Source organism: Pan paniscus, chromosome 3 (assembly GCF_029289425.2).
Source record: "Pan paniscus chromosome 3, NHGRI_mPanPan1-v2.0_pri, whole genome shotgun sequence".
NCBI lineage: Eukaryota > Metazoa > Chordata > Mammalia > Primates > Hominidae > Pan > Pan paniscus.
Window position 1 is genome coordinate 142,742,866 of NC_073252.2, and position 20,164 is coordinate 142,763,029.

At 37.9% G+C, this 20,164-nt stretch overlaps 1 protein-coding gene across 3 annotated transcripts in view; it reads right to left on the reverse strand.

The window, feature by feature from the left end:
• The window catches only part of ANAPC10 (anaphase promoting complex subunit 10), a 458,050-nt gene that overhangs the window by 222,279 nt on the left and 215,607 nt on the right, over nt 1-20,164 (reverse strand). For all 3 annotated transcript variants that reach the window (XR_008625236.2, XR_010112041.1, XR_008625237.2), the window contains exon 5: nt 4,666-4,758. The gene's annotated coding sequence lies outside the window, so the exon portion shown is untranslated. The remainder of the gene's footprint in view (nt 1-4,665; nt 4,759-20,164) is intronic.

A 20,164-nucleotide genomic window follows, 5' to 3' on the forward strand; every position in this document is an offset into this window, starting at 1 on the left:
GAAGTCAGGTAGCATGATGCCTCCAGCTCTGTTCTTTTTGCTTAGGATTGTCTTGACCATACGGGCTCTTTTTTGGTTCCATATGAAATTTAAAGTAGCTTTTTCTAATTCTGAGAAGTGCTGCGGGAAGTCAAGTACCCCAAACAGAGGGACCAGCTGAAGCCATGGCAGAAGAACATAAATTGTGAAGATTTCATGGACATTTATTAGTTCCCCAAATTAATAGTTTTATAATTTCTTACACCTGTCTTTACTGCAGTCTCTGAACATAAATTGTGAAGATTTCATGGACACTTATCACTTCCCCAATCAATACCCTTGTGATTTCCTATGCCTGTCTTTACTTTAATCTCTTAATCCTGTCATCTTCGTAAGCTGAGGATGAATGTTGCCTCAGGACCCTGTGATAATTACGTTAACTGCACAAATTGTTTGAACAATATGAAATCTGGGAACCTTGAAAAAAGAACAGGATAACAGCAATGTTCAGGGAACAAGGGAGATAACCTTAAACTCTGGCTGTCTGTAAGCTGGGCAGAACAGAGCCATATTTCTCTTCTTTCAAAAGCAAATAGGAGAAATATTGCTGAATTCTTTTTCTCAGCAAGGAACATCCCTGAGAAAGAGAATGCATCCCTAAGGGGAGGCCTCTGAAATGGCTGCTTTGGGGACGGCCATCTTTTACGGTCATAGATAAGGGATGAAATAAGCCCCGGTCTCCCGTAGCACTCCCAGGCTTACTAGGACGAGGAAATTCCCGCCTAATAAATTTTGGTCAGACCGGTTGTCTGCTCTCAAACCCTGTCTCCTGATAAGATGTCATCAATGACAATGCATGCCCGAAACTTCATTAGCAATTTTAATTTCGCCCCGGTCCTGTGATATCACCCTGCCTCCATTTGCCTTGTGATATTTTATTACCTTGTGAAGCATGTGATCTCTGTGACCCACACCCTATTCGTACACTCCCTCTCCTTTTGAAAATCACTAATAAAAACTTGCTGGTTTTACAGCTCAGGGGACATCACGGAACCTGCCGACATGTGATATCTTCCCCAGACACCCAGCTTTAAAATTTCTCTCTTTTGTACTCTGTACCTTTATTTCTCAGACTGGTCGACACTTAGGGAAAATTGAAAAGAACTTACATGAAATATTGGGGGTGAATTTCCCCCAATAGAGAAGAAAGTCAATGGTAGCTTGATGGGGATGGCATTGAATATATAAATTACTTTTGGCAGTATAGCCATTTTCATGATATTGATTCTTCCTATCCATGAACATGAAATGTTTTTCCATTTGTTTGTGTCCTCTCTTATTTCCTTGAGAAGTGGTTTGTAGCTCTCCTTGAAGAGGTCCTACACATCCCTTGTCAGTTGTATCCCTAGGTATTTTATTCTCTTTCTAGAACATAAACTATCACATAAACAGAACCAATGACAAAAACCACATGATTATCTCAACAGATGCAGAAAAGGCCTTCAATAAAATTCAACACCCCTTCATGCTAAAAACTCTCAATAAACTCGGTATTGATGGAACGTATCTCAAAATAATAAGAGCTATTTATGACAAACCCATAGCCAATATCATACTGAATGGGCAAAAACTGGAAGCATTTCCTTTGAAAATCGGCACAAGACAAGGATGCCCTCTCTCACCACTCCTATTCAACATAGTATTGGACATTCTGGCCAGGGCAGTCAGGCAAGCGAAAGAAATAAAGCGTATTCAAATAGGAAGAGAGGAAGTCAAATTGTCACTGTTTGCAGATGACATGATTGTATATTTAGAAAATCCCATCATCTCAGCCCAAAACCTCCTTAAGCTGAAAAGCAACTTCAGCAAAGTCTCAGGATACAAAATCAATGTACAAAACTCACAAGCATTCCAATACACCAATAACAGACAAACAGAGAGCCAAATATTGGACATTTTAATTCAGTAGTGCATTAAGAGAATTATAGCATGAACTGGCAGTCTTTTTCACAGAAATGCTAGGACAGGTTAACATTAGTCTGTCATTTAGTGTAATTCACTACACCAAGAGCTTAAAAAAGAAAAATGACATTATTATCTAAATACACATGAAAAAGTACTTGCTAAAACTTAATGATCACTCTTGATAAGAAAAGATTTTATTCAGCAAACTGACAGAAGCTACCACCAGAAACCTATATGATAATTCTGATGAATCACAAAGACTACTCCCATTGAAGTTTAAAACAAGAGGAAGGTTCTGTTACTCCCTCAGTGGGAACAAACTCCAACAAAGCAAGGTAGTAAATCAAGAAACAGAAAGATATGGGATCCAGGAAGCAGGAGATACAACACAGAAGAGAGGCAAAGGAAATCCCCAGGATTACTGTGAAGGAAAATCCAGAGTGATAAATGTGCAGCAGATCTACAAAGTAAGGTACAGGAGGTTGAATGATTACTGGAAGGATAATTCAAAAAAAACTAAACTGATAGGACAGTGTTAAAATTCATTGCGACAATACGTAGACTTCAGGCAGAGAGTTTGCATACAAATTAGTAATACATTTACAAAAACTAAGCAAAGAAAAAATGAATTAATGATTAACCCTTCACAGGCAGACTTAAGAAAAATAAATACAGTATTCAATATGACTCAGTTGAAAATACTATTTATAATCATTGGGCTGGGCACAATGGCTCATGACTGTAATCCCAGCACTTTGGGAGGCCGAGGCAGGTGGATCACTTAAAGTCAGGAGTTCGAGACCAGACTGGCCAGCATGGTGAAACCCCGTCTCTACTAAAAATATAAAAATTACCCCCACATGGTGGTGGGTGCCTGTAATCCCAGCTACTCAGGAGGCTGGGGCAGGAGAATCACTTGAACCCGGAAGGCAGAGGTTACAGCTAGCTGAGATCACGCCACTGCACTCCAGTATGGGTGACAAGAGTGAGACTCCATCTAAAATAAAAAATAAAATAAAAAATACAGCCATAATAATATATAATGTGTAAACTGAATACTGATTTAACCAAAATTGTGATAAAAATCATTTGGGAATATGGGGGAGGGCATATATTAGAGAGCTACTTTCTAATCTTCCATAATAGTAAGTCAATGAATAATGCTTAAAATTGAAAAAATTTAAAAGTAGTAGTATAAGCATGATATTTAGAAATATAAGTATAAAAAACAGAAGAAATAGCTATGAGAATTGAAAGTGGTTGCCACTGAGGAATGACAGAGGTGGAGAAGGATGCAGCGAGGACTGCCAGTTTCTATGTCATGTAAAACTAATTTACTAACTTAAAATACTTTCATATATTCCTTTAGTAAAAATTAAAACTAAATTCAGATTTTAAAAAACACTGACAGTATCCAGTAAGGATGCAGAGAAACATGTGTAGTCTTAGACCTGATAGCTAAGAGAATAACTTAGTACAGGCTTTTTGGAGAGTGTGTTGGCAGTAATATCAAAATTTCAAATATCCTTATTATCTAATCCAATGATTCCTCCTCTGGCAACTTATTTTAAGAAAACAACAGGACAGATGTAAAAATTTACCTAAAAGGGTGTTCACAGCATCATACTTTAAAATACTGGAACATTCTGACTATTCATGTACATTAATAAGGACTGATTAAGTACATTATATACTTCCATACAGGGGAATACCTGCAGACTTTTACAATATTGACATAAAGTAGTGGTTTCAAATCATGTTTTTGGAAGTCTATATTCATTTCTCTAGGGCTGCCATAACAAAGTACCAAAATCTAGGTGGCTTAGAAAAACAGAAATCTATTGTCTTACAGTTGTTGGCTAGAACTCTTAGATCAAGGTGTCAGCAGGGTTGGTTCCATCTGAGGGCTGTGGGGGAGAATTTCTTTCATGCTTCTCTCCTCCTTCTTGTGTTTGCTGGCAATCTCTGGGGATCCTTGGCTTGTGGATGCACCACTCTGATATCTGCCTTTATCTTCACATGGCAGACTTCCTATGCATGTACCTGTGTCTGTGTCCAGATTTCTCTTTTTTGTAGGGACACCAATCATGTTGGATTAGGGTCCACCCTGGCAACCTCATCTTAACTGTATAAATACCCCATAAGCATTTGGTCACTTTCAAAGGAACTGGGGCAGTAGGACTTCAAAATCTTTTTACAGAACCCATAACAGAATTGTGGGGTCTCTGAGGGGTGCCTCAAAAACTATTGCAATTAACTGTTGGTCCTGAGCTGGTGAGCTCTAGATTTCCCTTGTCCACTTTAACTAGAAAAGTTCCAATTTTTATAAATTAACATTCTGAAAGTTCATATGAAGAAAAGCTTCCACAATTTAAAATGTTTAAAAGCAACCAATATAAAACTATATTTATATATGTGCCAAATATATTGCTAATTAACAAAAGCAGTTTGCAAGCATGTGAATATGTTCCCAGTTCTATATAAGTTTTAAAAAGTCACCATCTATATCTACAGTGCTTATATTTAGATCAACACCATTTTTGGTACAACATATCCCCAAAATATTCACAGTATTAACACGGCTACAATTTTTCAAGTTCCCTTTATATTCATCTTCATGCTTTTCTATATTGTCTAGTTTTTTGCAATGATATATCTTGTAATTAAAAAAGACTATATTATTAAAGAGATAAAAAGGTGGCCAGGTGCAATGGCTCGTACCTGTAATCCTAGGAGGCCAAGGCAGGCAGATGGCTTGAGCCTGGAAGTTCACAATCAGCCCAGGCAACATGGCAAAACGCCATCTCTACAAAACTAAAAATAAAAATAGAAAAGGACATGATATTCAGTAAATACATGTCGGCAAATTGATCAATATAATTTTATTAGTCTGGCTTGGCTTATAAGAATTTCAAACTGAGGGAATTTGCATAATTATTCAAGTTCTACTCTTCAGAACATCAGTCCTTGCCATTCAAATCCTACTGATGTTCTCTGATAAAAGTGAGTCTGCGAACCCAAGTCTATTCACGGATGAACAAATAAAATGTAGTACAAACATACAATGCAATATTATTCAGCCTTTAAAAAAATTCTGACACATAGTACAACATGGGTGAACCTTGAAGACATTATGTTAAGTGAAATAAGCCAGTCACAAAAGGACAAATGCCATACGATTCCACTTACATGAGGTATTTAGAGTGCTCAAATTCATAGACACCAAAAGTAAAATGGTAGTTACTAGGGACTGGCGGCAGGTGGAAATGAGGACTTATTGAATGAGTATGGAGTTTCAGTTTTGCGAGAACAAAAAAAGTTCTGGAGATGGGTGGTGGTGATGGTTGCACAACAATGTGAGTGTGCTGAATACCATTGAACTGTACACTTAAAAATGGTTAAAATGGGCTGGCTGAGGTGGCTCACGCCTGGAGGCTGAGGTGAGTGGATCACCTGAGGTCTGGAGTTCGAGACCAGCCTGGCCAACATGGTGAAACCCCGTCTCTACTAATAATAACAAAAAACTTAGCTGAACTTGGTGGTGCACACTTGTAATCCCAGCTACTTGGGAGGCTGAGGCGGGAGAATCACTTGAACCCGGGAGGCAGAGGTTGCAGTGAGCCGAGGTTGCAGTGAGCAGAGACCATGCCATTGCACTCCAGCCTGGGTGACAAGAGTGAAACTCCATCTCAAAAAAAAAGTTAAAATGATGACTTTTGTGCATAGTTTACCACAATTAAAAAAATAAAAATAAAAAAGAGACTTTGATCTTAAAACACTTCAAGGTAATGTGTACCTATCTGACATTCATTTTTAATATCATAAGCTCATTTACTTATTATTTTTCATTAATGAATCATTATAACATAATCACCATTTTCATCATCCCCATCAGCATCAAAGTACTGCAAAAACAGTTGTATGCTTTATTCTAAAGATCACTTTTCATTTTCTTTATACAGGCAGCATAAATACTTTTTGGAGAAAAACACTATGAGGAGCATTGAGAAAGTCCTCATTTGGAATACTTAGCTGGACTTACCTAAACTGAACTTTCCCTTCCTTGACCCAGGGCAACCTCTGCCAAGCCCACCACCCTCCAGCTCCTACGCCATGAAAGATCGAAGAAGATAATCAGAAAAACCACCCAAGAAAAGGAAAAGGGAGAATCAGTTACATATCCAGCAAGCCAGAAAACAAGAAAACCCAAATCTGTTCCAGTTCTCTAGTTTCACCTTAAAGGCAAAGAACTGTAGATGCTTGTGAGGAGCTCTTCAAAGCCTAAATTCATAGCCTTTCTACGCGGGAGGTTACCAGCATCTGAAGAAAAACAACCACTACCAGAAAAGCTCTTCTTTGTTTTCATTCTTCGCAGTCCTTCAGGAAACTCTTGATAATGTGAAATGTTATTACTGCAAATGTTGGCTCAAGCAAGTTTACTCTAGAGTCTGACTATCACTGACTTGTTCGCAAAATAAAATCATTTTTAAAGCCTACAAGGAAAGCCAAGAGCAAACCACAAATCAGAAAACCACCAAGGCGGGCTGGCCTCATTGCCAGAATTTAATGTGATCTAATGGGAGGACAACAAGATGTGAGAATTTGATTTTACGATGCTCCATGTAACATTTGGCAATATGGAGGGGTTGGGCCCAACTTCCCCATCCTTAAGCAAACATTTGAAGTAATGTTTCACTTTCTCATCAGTTTTAATTCTGTCAGCGAGAGGGTAGAGATTCAGCCGGGCCTGCTCATTTTAAAAGTGCCGTCTGCTTTGGATGCTCATAGATTTGCTTAATATCCATTTGTATAAGATGAAGATGGGCAGGTGGGGAAGGGGCCAGGAAAATAGGATGAAGCTATTTAGTGGCAGTGTACCAACTGGACTGCCACTCTCTTCTGCACTGGTGATTTATTCCATGGGTGGGAAGGCAGGAATAGGGCTAACTTAAGCAACATTCTTTCACAAGCAAAAACTAACCCCAATGAGAAAGAGTCAGATCTGGGCTGAATCACGTTGCCCAGTCTCACACCAAATGGAACTGGAGCTCAGGTGGAGCTCTATTTCCCATCACTCATTCTTTAGAAAAGAAATAAAATGGTAGCAACAGAGAAACGCTTTGCATATGTCAAATTAACAGTGGAGGACCCTATGGAATAAAGAAAGCCAGTCAGGAAATCCCATAGAAGGGCACATGAGCAATGAAAAATACATTAAAGTTACATATTTCATGCAGTTTTTATTTCTGTTGCCAGGACAATGGAATGAGAATCAGATCTCTTTTTTTCCTTCTTACAGAAAAATGCAACCTTACCAATGCCAAACTCCTACTTACACTGTCATTTTATAGCAGTTACAAAGTTGGCCCAGTGAAGAAATGTAAAACGCATAGAATCAAGTTTCTTAAAGCAATAGTTTGCTAAGGGAAGTGTAATAAATACAGGGTCTAGGAAAAAATTACTAGAACTTCTATTTCTATTGACTTTTAAGCTAAACACTAAGAAGGAAAGAAAGCCTCACTAAGAGTTAAAATCTGGATGACACCAGTTGTCCTCATTTGGTGCAGATACAGACAGTCACCTCACCCACCACCTGTGGACTGTGAGTCTTCCTGAAAGAAGGTTGAGGGCTCAACAGTGCTGAGGGTATGATAGGGGTAGCATCAGTTCAGGTAGGCTGGGCTGCAGTAACACATAGACCAAGCAGGTAATGGCTCAACACAATAGGAAGTTAGTTCTTGCTTAGGGTGCCATTCTGGTGATGAGATCAGCAGGACAGCTCAAGCCATGCCATCACTTAGATGAGGCTCTGCCAACTTCGGCTTATGGTTAGCATAGCCATCTGCATCGCTTCCTGCAGGAAGAAGGAAGAACCTTGGAGAATCACTTCTAGGAGGCTTTTTATGGGACCAGACTGAAAGTGGTACATATTATCGAAGCTCATCCTCCATTGGCCATGACTTAGTCTCAGAGCCACAACTAACCACAAGGGAAGCCAGGAAATGTAGCCTGATTATGTGCTCAAGAAGAAGAAACAAATTATGGCAAACAGTCAGCAGTTTGTACCATAGGTGTGCTCATCCATTCAGTGGATTGCAATGTATTGCAATCGACATGTTCCCCTTACACGGATTTAACCATTTTAATAAAATTTAACCTCATAAAATGAACAGGTAGCTGAAAAATATTCCTACTACAAAGTTAAAAATTGAAGATAATATTAATAATACGAACACAAGCCAACCACAAGAAAAGAGCAGAGCTAAAGCCTCATATTTTAAACTCTTTGTCAACAATAATGTGAGGTTTTTTTTAAAAAAGACTATTAAATTACTTCTGGAAAGAAGTCAAACCAAATATTTTTAAAAATTTTAAGTTTATTTGAAAGACAGATTTATATCCACTTTTATAATAATGAACCTTATATACCTGAAACATAGCTAATAAGAATGTGAACATACCAAAATTAGCAAAAAATTTAAGTAGCCATAAAATAAACATGGAGAAAAGCTTCTGTAATTTTATGTGCAGTTTAAAGTCGTGTTATACTTAATCTATTCTGAAAAATTTTACTAAACTTGATGAGAGATGTTTAGAGGTCTCCTTTGAGATTTCTCATTAAATAATAAAGTACAAAAAGCCACATACCATTGGGTTCTCATTTTTTCTTCACTCCATAATTTAAAATGGCAAAATAACATATGTAAAACAATCTGGCAATAGGCTGGGCACGGTGGCTCACGCCTGTAATCCCAGCACTTTGGGAGGCCAAGGCGAGCAGATCACTTGATGCCAGGAGTTTGAGACCAGCCTGTGAAACGTAGCAAACCCCGCCTCTACTAAAAATTAGCTGGACATGGTGGCACACACCTATAATCCCAGCTACTCAGGTGGCTGAGGCACAAGAATCACTTGAACCTGGGAGGCAGAGGTTGCAGTGAGCTGAGATTGCACCACTGCACTCCAGCCTGGGCAATGGAGCGAGACTCTGTCGCAGAAAAAAAAAAAAAAAAATCTGGCAACAAAACTGTATTCCTTTGTTAATATAAAAAAAAAGCTGGCCGGGTGCGGTGGCTCACGCCTGTAATCCCAGCACTTTGGGAGGCCGAGGCGGGTGGATCACGAGGTCAGGATATTGAGACCATCCTGGCTAACACAGTGAAACTCCGTCTCTACTAAAAATACAAAAAATTAGCCAGGCGTGGTGGCAGGCGCCTGTAATCACAGCTACTCAGGAGGCTGAGGCAGAAGAATGGCGTGAACCTGGGAGGCAGAACTTGCAGTGAGCCAAGATGGCGCCACTGTACTCCAGCCTGGGCAACAGAGTGAGACTCCGTCTCAAAAAAAAAAAAAAAAAAAAAAAAACAGCTGGAGTTTTAAGAAATAATTAAAATATGTTTTGAAGTGTTGGGAGGTTGATTTACAGAAGAATGAAAGTACAGGTTTCTAATGTATCTCAGCTTATGGTATTTTCTAGATCCTCTTTCAATAGTTAAATATATAACTATTTGTGTGCATGTGTGTGTGCACGCATATACCTGTGCATATACCACAAAAAGATATGTACTAAAGAATGTATCTTCTCAAAAATCACTCAACTAATATTTATAGAGCACCTGCTCCTTATCCTGATGCAGTTTTAATTACAGTAGCAATACTCAATCTTGCAAAAACAATATTTTAAGAGAAAATTGTGTAAGTGTATCAATGATGGAGCAACTACTTCGATGAAATGTTTTAAAAGGTTTTTGGAATAAGTTTACTGAGGCAGCATAAATGAAATCTTTTTGCTTCACCATTCATAGGCAAGCTTTTGTAACAAAATGCTACAAAATGTCACTCATAAGTTCAATTTTAGAAAAACTAGAACCTTCAAATAAAGGGAAGTCAAATACCTTATACCCATTAGGATGACTATTATCAAAAAACAAAACAGAAAATAGCAAGTATTGGCAAGGATCTGGAGATAGTATGTTCTTGTGCACTATTGGTGGGAATATAAAATGGTATAGTTGTTATGGGAAACAATATGGTAATTCTTCAAAAAATTAAAAATTGAATTACTATATGATGCATAAATTCTACTTCTGGGTATATACCCAAAAGAATTGAAAGCTGTGTCCTGAAGAGATATTTGTACACCCATGTTCATAGCACCATCAGTCACAAAAGCCAAAAGGTGGAAGCAACCCAGTGTCCATCAACAGATGAACAGATAAGCAAAATGTGATACAGATATACATACAATGAAATAGAGTTCAGCCTTTAAAAAGAAGGAAATTTTGACACATGCCATAATATGGATGAGCCTTAAGGACATTATGCTAAATGAAATAAGCCAATAACAAAAAGATAAGTACTGTATAATACCACTTATATGAGTACCTATAATAGTGAAATGCATAGAGACAGAAAATGAAAGGGTAGTTATCAGAGACTAGGGAGAAGGAGGGATGGAGGAGTTGTTTAATAGGTATAGAGTATCAGTTTTGCAAGATCCATATAATTCTGGAGATTGGTTATCCAACAATGTGAATGTACTTAACATTAATGAACTATACATTTAAAAATTGCTAAAATGGTAAATGTGCATTATGAGTATTTTACTATAATTAATTGTTTTAATGTAGAGGACTCTACAGTTTGATATTGAGATATGGAGCAATGTTGAAAATATTTTCTATCACGCAGAGTTTGCTGATATTTAAAAAACAAGGGACACACACGCTATCTACTTTCAAGGTAAAGATGATATTTTCACAATGAATTTAAAATAACTGTTCTTTGAAAGAAATTCAAGCTATGCTGATAACATTTTGAAAACATATTTAAAGCATTTCCATCACTGTGTGTGTTGTTGTCGATAATTATACAAATGCAGCCCTATAAATATTTTCATAACTGAACACTGACACTTAGAAATGGAACATTTAAGCTATTTAATAATTTATCAAAGAGTTTTAATGGCTTAGAATTCAATTGGTGAAACAGTAACAAGCAACCCCCAATTAGTTTGTAAGAGCAAGTGGTTAACATCAGGGAAGATAAAAAATTTTATCCAAATTTCAACAGAAGTTTCTGCATAATTGAAGTATAGACTAGAAAAATGATCATCATGATTTAGTAAGCCTTGTCAATGATGGGTTCCTTCCATTCCTTCGTTCCTTCCATTTGTAGATTCCATTCAGATCTACAAATAGTCATAAGTGATCTTTTTAAGATAAGGCAGTCAAAATTCAAAAATTCTCTGATTGTGGATTCATTAAATTTGAGTTTTATGCTAGGATTTTAAAAACATATTAAACCATATTAAATCATACAACTCTCACTAATAAGAGAAAAAAGAGCTAGGTATCAAAAGCAAAATAAGTAAAATAATTTTTAAAGTATTCTTTCTTTCATCTATTTTAAGCCTATGTTATTTTCTATCTTACATATGTCTTATAAAGTGCATAATATATTGGTACATAGCATATGCATATAACTCACAAATAAATTAATTTTGTTCACACATAAAAATGTTTATTAATATGGATATAAAATATAGAGACTATTGGTCTAAAATGTCTCGGAAACCAGTTAGGGAGGAATCTACAAACTTTGGTTTAAAAAGCAAATGGTCTAAAACTGCAATATGGAAGACCAAGGTTATATATGAGAAAGGCTTTTCTTTATGGTAGAAGCAAGAAGCCACAAGACTAATTCTCAGCCATTGAAATTATGTAGGTATAGTTCTTCCTTAGAGTAATGAGATCAATTCATTTTATTCATAGGAATATTATGTAGCTCTATTGTCCTTAATGCCAGCCAGGAGATAATTCTAAGTATATACCTACAGTCAAGAATAATATTTTGATAGTAAAATAACACTGTACACATAGATTTTCCCTTAGAATACTTAAAGTACTTATGCTTTCATCAATAAGTTTTCTTGAATCTGTTTTGGAATGTGATGGGACATATTTAAGTAAACAAACAATCACATACATAAACACTGTATTAAGCTTTTTATCATCTGATCCCTCCTTTCACGTAAAACCACTGCAGAAGGAAAAAAAATTTATCACAAAATAGCTATGTCATTCCCATTATTTAGAATGCCTTTCCTTTCTTCTTTCATTTTATCTGAGTTTTCTCTGTAATTTGGGGTTCACTTCCAAAAAATTGTATTCAACAGCTAGTATACTACCTGCTTCTATGGTAGATCGATTGCAAAAATGGCCCTGTTTTCTGTATCTACATGCTCTTTGCAATGTGGCTTTGCAGTTCCTCTTATTAGAAAGTGAAGTATATATTCCCATCTCTTGAATATAGACTAACTTTGGCACTTTTATTTTTGGCCAATAAAACATGGCAGAGGTGATAGTGTGTCAGTTCCACTCTAGGCCTACTTCCACCATATGCCTTGGAAAACTCACTAACCCACAGACTAAGACTAGGATGGGTAAGAGACCACATGCTAGAGAGCAGAGGTGTTCTAGATGATCACTAATGAATGTCCCAGGCCTGGCATGGTGGCTCACACCTGTAATCCCAGCACTTTGGGAGGCCGAGGCAGGTGGATCACTTGAGGTCAGGAGTTCAAGACCAGCCTGACCAACATGGAGAAACCCCATCTCTACTAAAAATACAAAAATTAGCTAGGCATGGTGGTACATGCCTGTAATCCCAGCTACTTGGGAGGCTGAGGCAGAAGAATCGCTTGAACCCAGGAGGCGGAGGCTGCAGTGAGCTGAGATCGTACCATTGCACTCCAGCCTGGGCAACAAGAGTGAAACCCAGTCCCACCCCTACCACTCCCCCAAAAAAATCCTTAACAGAGTTGCCTAATCTGCATGTGGCTAACAGCAGATGCACGTGGCAGTCCAGCCAAGGGTAGAAGAGCCACCCAACTGAGCCCAGGCCAGATTACCAGCTCATAGAATTTTGAGCTAAATGAATGGTTACTATTTTAAGCAGCTAAGTTTTGGGCTGGTTTGTTAAGCAGTATTATTGTGATAATCTTTAACACTCCTTACTAGGCATACTAAAAAGATGGAAACAATGTGGTCCTTTCTGCCCTTGAAGGACTCATCTTCTGTATAAGGTCTTTTAATCTGGGGCCCACAGATGGACTTTAAAGAGATTTTAAATTCTCTTAAATTATATGTGAGATTTAACAAGTCTTCTCAAGTGTTTTTCCTCTGGGGAAGTGGAGTTTATAGTTTTTATCAGATTCTCAAATAAGGTGGTCTCTCACCAAAAGGTTAATACAGCACAGTCGTGAAGATATTGATGCAGTTATAAAAAGTATAATATCATACATCAAATCCAATAATAGAGGTATGTGCCAGGTAGTATGGCAATACAGAGAAGAAAACGTTTAAAATCTCCTGAGGAATTCTAAGGCTTTCTCAAAGAAATTATTCTTCCCAAGTGTCTCCACAGACACAAAGAACCTTTCAGGCAATGGGATAGCAGGTACAACTATCCCATTTACGTGTACAATTTATTTTCCCTAAATAAACCAGGCATGGAAAAGTAAAACTGCCTGGTTTATTTAGGGAAAAGAAATTGTACATGTAGCAAGATACGTAGTAAAGGTATGGAAGATAAAACTGAAGAAGGCTGAGGTCAAGATGTGAAGGGCTTGTAGACCATGCCAGGGAATTTGTTTTTTAAAACTGTAAGGATCTGCCACTGAAAGTTTTTAAGCAAAGAAAAAACACTGTGGGCCGGGCGCGGTGGCTCACGCCTGTAATCCCAGCACTTTGGGAGGCCGAGGCGGGCGGATCACGAGGTCAGGAGATCGAGACCATCCTGGCTAACACGGTAAAACCCTGTCTCTACTAAAAATACAAAAAAAAAATTAGCTGGGCGAGGTGGCGGGGGCCCGTAGTCCCAGCTACTCAGGAGGCTGAGGCAGGAGAATGGCGTGAACCCCGGGGGGCGGAGCCTGCAGTGAGCCGAGATCGCGCCACTGCACTCCAGCCGGGGTGACAGCGAGACTCCGTCTCAAAAAAAAAAGAGAAAAAACATTGTGAAAAATCGCATTTTACAAGTCCTGGTGGCAGAGAATAGAACAGCTTGCTTGGAGAAATGACTAGTGCAAACTGGCAATAGTACAGGCAGGAAATGATGGAAGTCTGAATTCAGGGAGTGGCACAGAGATGTAGAGGACAGAGGTGAGGTTTGAAAGTAGAATCATCAAGAGCTATTGACTGATTAGGTATAAAAATGAGAAAGCAATCTGGGATTAGTATTTCTTGATTGCACGAATGGAGATGGCGATAAAAATCACTGAGGAGAGAATGCCAAAGGAACATCACAGACAGAGAAATTATTTTAAATCCCATTTTGAACATGTTCAATTATAGATTGTGCAGCAGGCCTAGAGCTCAAACAAATAGTGAAGAACGAAGATTTGGAAGTTACTGACTATAAATTCTGAGGAATTTGAGGAGTCAAGGGAAATGCAGCATGAAGGAAAAATTGAGGGCGATACATATGTTCTAAACACGAAAATACACACGCCTTGGTCAAAGGCACTTAAAGAATTGCCAGCCCAGTGCAAAGATGACTCTTCTGTGACTGGCTCTTGAAAAGAAAAAAAGAGACAGAGAACAAAAAGAGAGAGAGAAAATACCAACTTTTCCTCAGTACATGGAACAGCAGTGTGTCCTCACAGGCCAAGTCCTGTGAGCCGAGGCTGGGGTTGAGGTCAATGCTCTACCCCTTGAACTGCAAATGCACACAAGCCTCCAGTCCATGCTGTCATCCTGCACACACTTCTTGCAAATCAGCTCCACACATTTGTCACTTGAACCAACACTTCCTAAGAGGAGGAAGTTATAACAGCACAGAGAGCGAGAGATATTTCCAAAAGCTTTGGATAAATTAGCATCAAATTCAGATTTTATAAAGCTTTTATGTACAAACACTGACTTATCCCAAAACGCTGACTTATCCCAAAACAAAAACAAAGCAAAATAAAAACCTCCAGAAAATGTTTAAGAGGATACCTAGTACAGAGTCCATGGCAGAGTACTGTGAGAATGAAAAGATGAATAGAGCATAAAGTCTGATCTTAAATGAGATATCAGCTACCACCCATGGTGACTGTGAGATACGTAATTTGCAAGTTATAGGTATAAAGCCCACGAGAATGGATAAAACCAACCAGAAGGTGGGGGAAATGCAGAATTCACAAATGGCAGCCTGTTTTTCCCCAGAGTTTTGTTTGGCCTGTACAGTGTTTTTTAAAATGATGTTATCTGCCAATATTTAAAAATTGGGAGATTTCACCCCAAAAAATCAAATTCAACTTCTCTTGGAAAATTAATTAAAAGAAATTGCAACACTGGGCTCATGTCGCCACTCAGCAATAACTGGAGCTGAAAAGCAGCAGCTACCTTTAGAATAACCACGTGTCCTTCAATTAGCCGCCTTTCTCATTGTCTTCACTAATTGTATTTACCTGCCTGCTGCTTGTAGGCATCTGAATTTGTGACCCTCTGTGTAGAATCAGAAAGGAGGTCTAAGAAAGGAAAACTGAATCATGTACATCCAGCTATGGCTGTTTATAAGCCAATATCTCTTCCCCACTAAAAATTAGCTGTTTAAGATCAGACTTGATGCTCCATTCATCTTTTCATTCCATTACTCTTCCATGGGCTCTGCACATACCAGGTATCCTCCAAGCATTTTCTGGAAGTTTTTGTTTTGTTTTGTTTGTTTTTGGTTTGGGATAAGTCAGCATCTATATACACAAACTTTATAAAATCTTTATTTGATGCTAATTTACCCAAAGGCATGTTCATTATTCATTTCCCCTATTCACTGTCATTACCCTAAACATCTGCTCTGATCAGAATAATAAAACAGTAACAACTTATTATACTTGTAATTCACTTAAGATCAGAGGGTCTTACTGAAGCATTATGACCTTCTGCAGTCAGTAGCTAGAGTTGCACATCCAGAGTTAAGTAATATAGTTAGTTCTGTGTCATACAAAGAATATAATAAGAATATAATAAAACCTCAAGAAATATGAAAAAAAATTCTTTTCAGTTTATTGGGCTACTTTTTAATTTTCCATGCCATTCTTCATTTAGAAAGATCAAAGAGAAGGACTTGAGATCATATACTTTGATGACTGGAACACTGAGAGAAGGAGAAAGGGGAGAAGTTTACATTCTTAAAAAGAAGAAAAAAAAGTGCTAGTTAGAATTGTATAAGAATCCGACAGTTTCACTGGCTTTTGGCAATAAGTTCCCACTGCCAATTTAGGAATATAAAAGAATTAATTGTATTATCAAGATCAAAGAACTATCAGAGCCACTTATCTGACACCCTCAATCCCAGGGTTTTGCTCTATTTTAATTGTCTCACCTTTTTCTGCTAAGTAAAGAAAGTGAGATATTAGCTCATATTAAAAAAAAAGATACAGCAACTATGACATGAAAGTTAGATCAATGATAAAGATTTACAGTCTACGGTTTATTCTCATTTTCAATAGTTCCCCCAAACCAAAGGTGATAAAAATACATTTTATGTAATCACATTAGCTCATTAATCACCTAAAGGCCTGGCTGTTGACCCTTCACCTTTCCCAATGGGACTGAGGAAGTCAATCAACTGATAAAATAAAGTCTCCATCAGACTTTAAAAAGAAAAAACCTTTTTTAATGATTATGAATAACATATATGTGAGATTCAGGTTAATTTCCCAAAATTTACATCGAGAAAAGAATCAAGAACACTAACTATACCAAAAAAAAAAAAAAAATGGGATTTTTGCAATCTCTTTTTAAAAGTGAAAGAGAAAGAGAGAATAGATTTTAATGAGCTTCCCTGTTCACCTTGATTAAATCAGAACTTTAGAGAAAATAACCTAGCAGAACTTAAGAAATGTGAAGTTCAAGTTCAACTAACGAAGGAACAAAGACTTTAATTTTAGCTGAATGATCTTCCCATTTCTGTGTTAGTTTCGCACTCTATTAGATCCTCTGGAACAAAAGGCCCAGACCCTCCCACTGGGAATCTTTCTCTGGAGCCCTAGGCTCTATTGTTGATTTTATCTTAAAGGGCTTGGGAACACATTTTATAAACATGAAAACAGAGAGCAAGTAAGTGTGAGAAACATCCAGTGAAAGAAGGTCAATGCTGTCAAAGCTCCACTGAATTTCTTTTAAAATGATGTAGGTAGATGCATTTCTGGTTGGTATATTTAGTCAGATAGAGGTTTGAAAATGATATTCATTTGTCCCTTTTCTTACATGTGAAAATAATCACAATTTCTCAGGGAAGAATCGCCTGCTGGGTTACCAACTGCTGGGCTCATCCTCTCATACAACCAAATACCTTATTTTCAGCCTGAGACTTGGGGATGCTTTCTTTGGACAAATCAACATTGGCTTCATGTATGGAAATTCTCCTTCCTAGGGTTACCCAATGCAAGTGAAACCATGGAATTCCATGACACCTGTAAACCATTTCTCCTCTTCTGACTGGATTTGGCACAGCTAAGCATGGAATCAGAACCAGAAAGCCAGAGACCTACCTGCCAAATGAATGCTATTTCAAGATGTCTTCGATGTTGTTGTTTTCCTTTTAAATAAAAATGAAATAAAATCACATAATAACACCACAATGAATTCTGCACATGCTAAAATATGAAAGAGAGGACATTATTTTTTGACCTTTCAATATATGTGAAACACATTTTGTACTGGAACAAACAACTCGAAAATGTATTATACGCGCAAATGGCATGCGAATAGAACAGTTGCTTATGAGACTGGGAAAGAAGAGAAACTCTATTCATTGACAGAGGGCTGCCAAAATTAGATATTAAAAACTCCAAACCTTTCTCAGTTTAAGGAATAAAATTAGTCTCTTACAGATCCTACTCCTAAATCAAAAGATGAAAATTACCAAGCTTTAGTACACAACCACATGAATAATTCAGCCTATGAAAGCCACTATTATCCAGCATGGAATCTCTAATATGCAATAGAAAGTTTTCTCAGAATCTCAGAGGAGTTCCAAGATTGAATTTCTCATGACAAATAGTGGTTCTGACAAATAAAAATTCTACCATGAAATATAAAGTCGACATTAAACTAACAATCTATTTAGTCAGCAAGCATTCAGTAACTATGAACCAGCTGGAAAAGACACACCCAATACAAATCTATATCTGTTCTGTCATCTATTCAGGACATATTTATTGAGGACCTACCACATGCTCAGCACCATGCTGGGAGCTGGGGTGTCAGCAAGACAGACATAGTGTTTTTCCCATGGATAGAAATAAAGAGTCTCACTTTCTACTACTGGGCATGCCAACCTACAAGTGATAGTGACAACTCAGATTGAAAAGGTGCTGTTATTGGTGGCAGAATGATAAAACTCTTAGATCCAATTCTCTCAAGGCCAAAAAATTGATGGGGTTACATATAGTTAGATATAGATATTTAAATCACTTTTATTAGTTAAAAAATTTACATAAAGTCTATGTGAATTGTTTTTGTTTTGTTTTGTTGTTGTTGTTATTCTTCTGTCTTCTCTCCTTGTAAATCAAATTATGGGTGGATTGAAGTAGGATTAATGTTACCAACACAGAACACTGACTCTCATTTACAGCCTTTGGCATTGAACTGATCCAGAGAAATATCACCAGCATCAACATCATCATCATCATCATCAAGAGGCTTGCAAGGCCTACTTTATCAATCCTATTTATTATATCCATGGAACATGTGTTATTATCACCAAAATGGCACCAGGGACTTACAGAACATGTCTCAATTCATAACTCCATTTATTGAATAGCAAATGGATTAAGTATTTTAGAAGTTGCAAATAGGCTGGCAAATGCAGATGGGCTGGGACTACAAGAAAATGTAATAAACTTCTAATAAAACATTTGAGCAAACTCACACATCTGTGGACAGATGGGAGGCATTACATAATCAAGTCATTGCTACAGCAAGCTCTAACCGTGCCCCCCTCCTCTCCACCCCACCAACCCACCCTTACCCCCCACCCTGCCCCACTGCTGCTGTTGGGCCAAGGTTGAGGGTAAAGGGCCTCTGTGAGTTTTCCTTCTCTGTCAGCATCCAGAGAAAGTATTTTTAATATTTCTAAGATGAACTATTAAAATAGACAGCCTTTGACCCAAACCCACAAAAATACACAAAAATCCCCAAATCCTTGACTCAGGAAGCAAGGTTTCACTGCTTGTATTTGTTTGTTTTTTGAAACCGTAATATTTCCATGAATACACTTTGCTGCTTGCCAGAAGTTTTTGTCTCTGACAATGGCACTAGATGGTAATGTTTGAGGTGGGCTCCTTAATGTAGCTTTGGGGAGTAATTTCCAAAGTGATCAATCAGCTGTACAAACCACTAAATGCAGACTAAGTGAATAATGTGAAATTAACACTTACAAGTCCTCCTTTTAAAGAGAATGTAAATATGTGTGGGTGTATATAAATTTTACTGAATTCCAGAGTAACATTAGAATTTTCTGTTTACAACTGACTAACCTTCAACTTGATATTCTGGAATGACTTTCCTCCCTTGATCAAAAGTATGTCTCCTGGAGTATTTAACACTTAAGGTGCAAAAATCTGGGGTGAGGGACAGGGGAAAAGAGAAAAAGGGGAAAACACTTCTACAGCATCTGAGAGAGAAGTTATCACAGAGAACTGAAGCAAGTATGTTTTAGAGATGAAACATTGACACAAGCTTTGGAGTCAGCTAAAACAGGATTCAGCCTTATCACTTTTCTGGCCATGTGACCTTATACTACGTTTTTCTAATTGGTAAAATGGAGACCAAAATACTGTTGCAGTAGGTAGCTAGTCAGGCATGAGCAGGACAGGAGTGGGCTCCCTACGCCCCAACCCCAAACACATACCAGAAGTGTCAGGTTACCATCAGGTGATGGTCAGGTGGTTGTTAGCTGTCTCTCTAAAATAATAATTGGTCACAGCCGGCACCAGAGAAGGCCGTCTCCTAATAGATAGAAAACACCTGAAACTGGTGATCAGCAGCTTCCCCATAAGATCTTAGGAGTTGGGCAAGTGGGCTCAAGCATGTGAACTAAGAGGCAAAATGGTGGGGTTCAACTGATATATTACCTTCCTCTGGGAATGCTAGTAGACTGGTAAGGGAAGAATGCCTCAAGCGAGCATGCGTACAATTCCAGTAAACACACTGCGTATGCAGCCCCT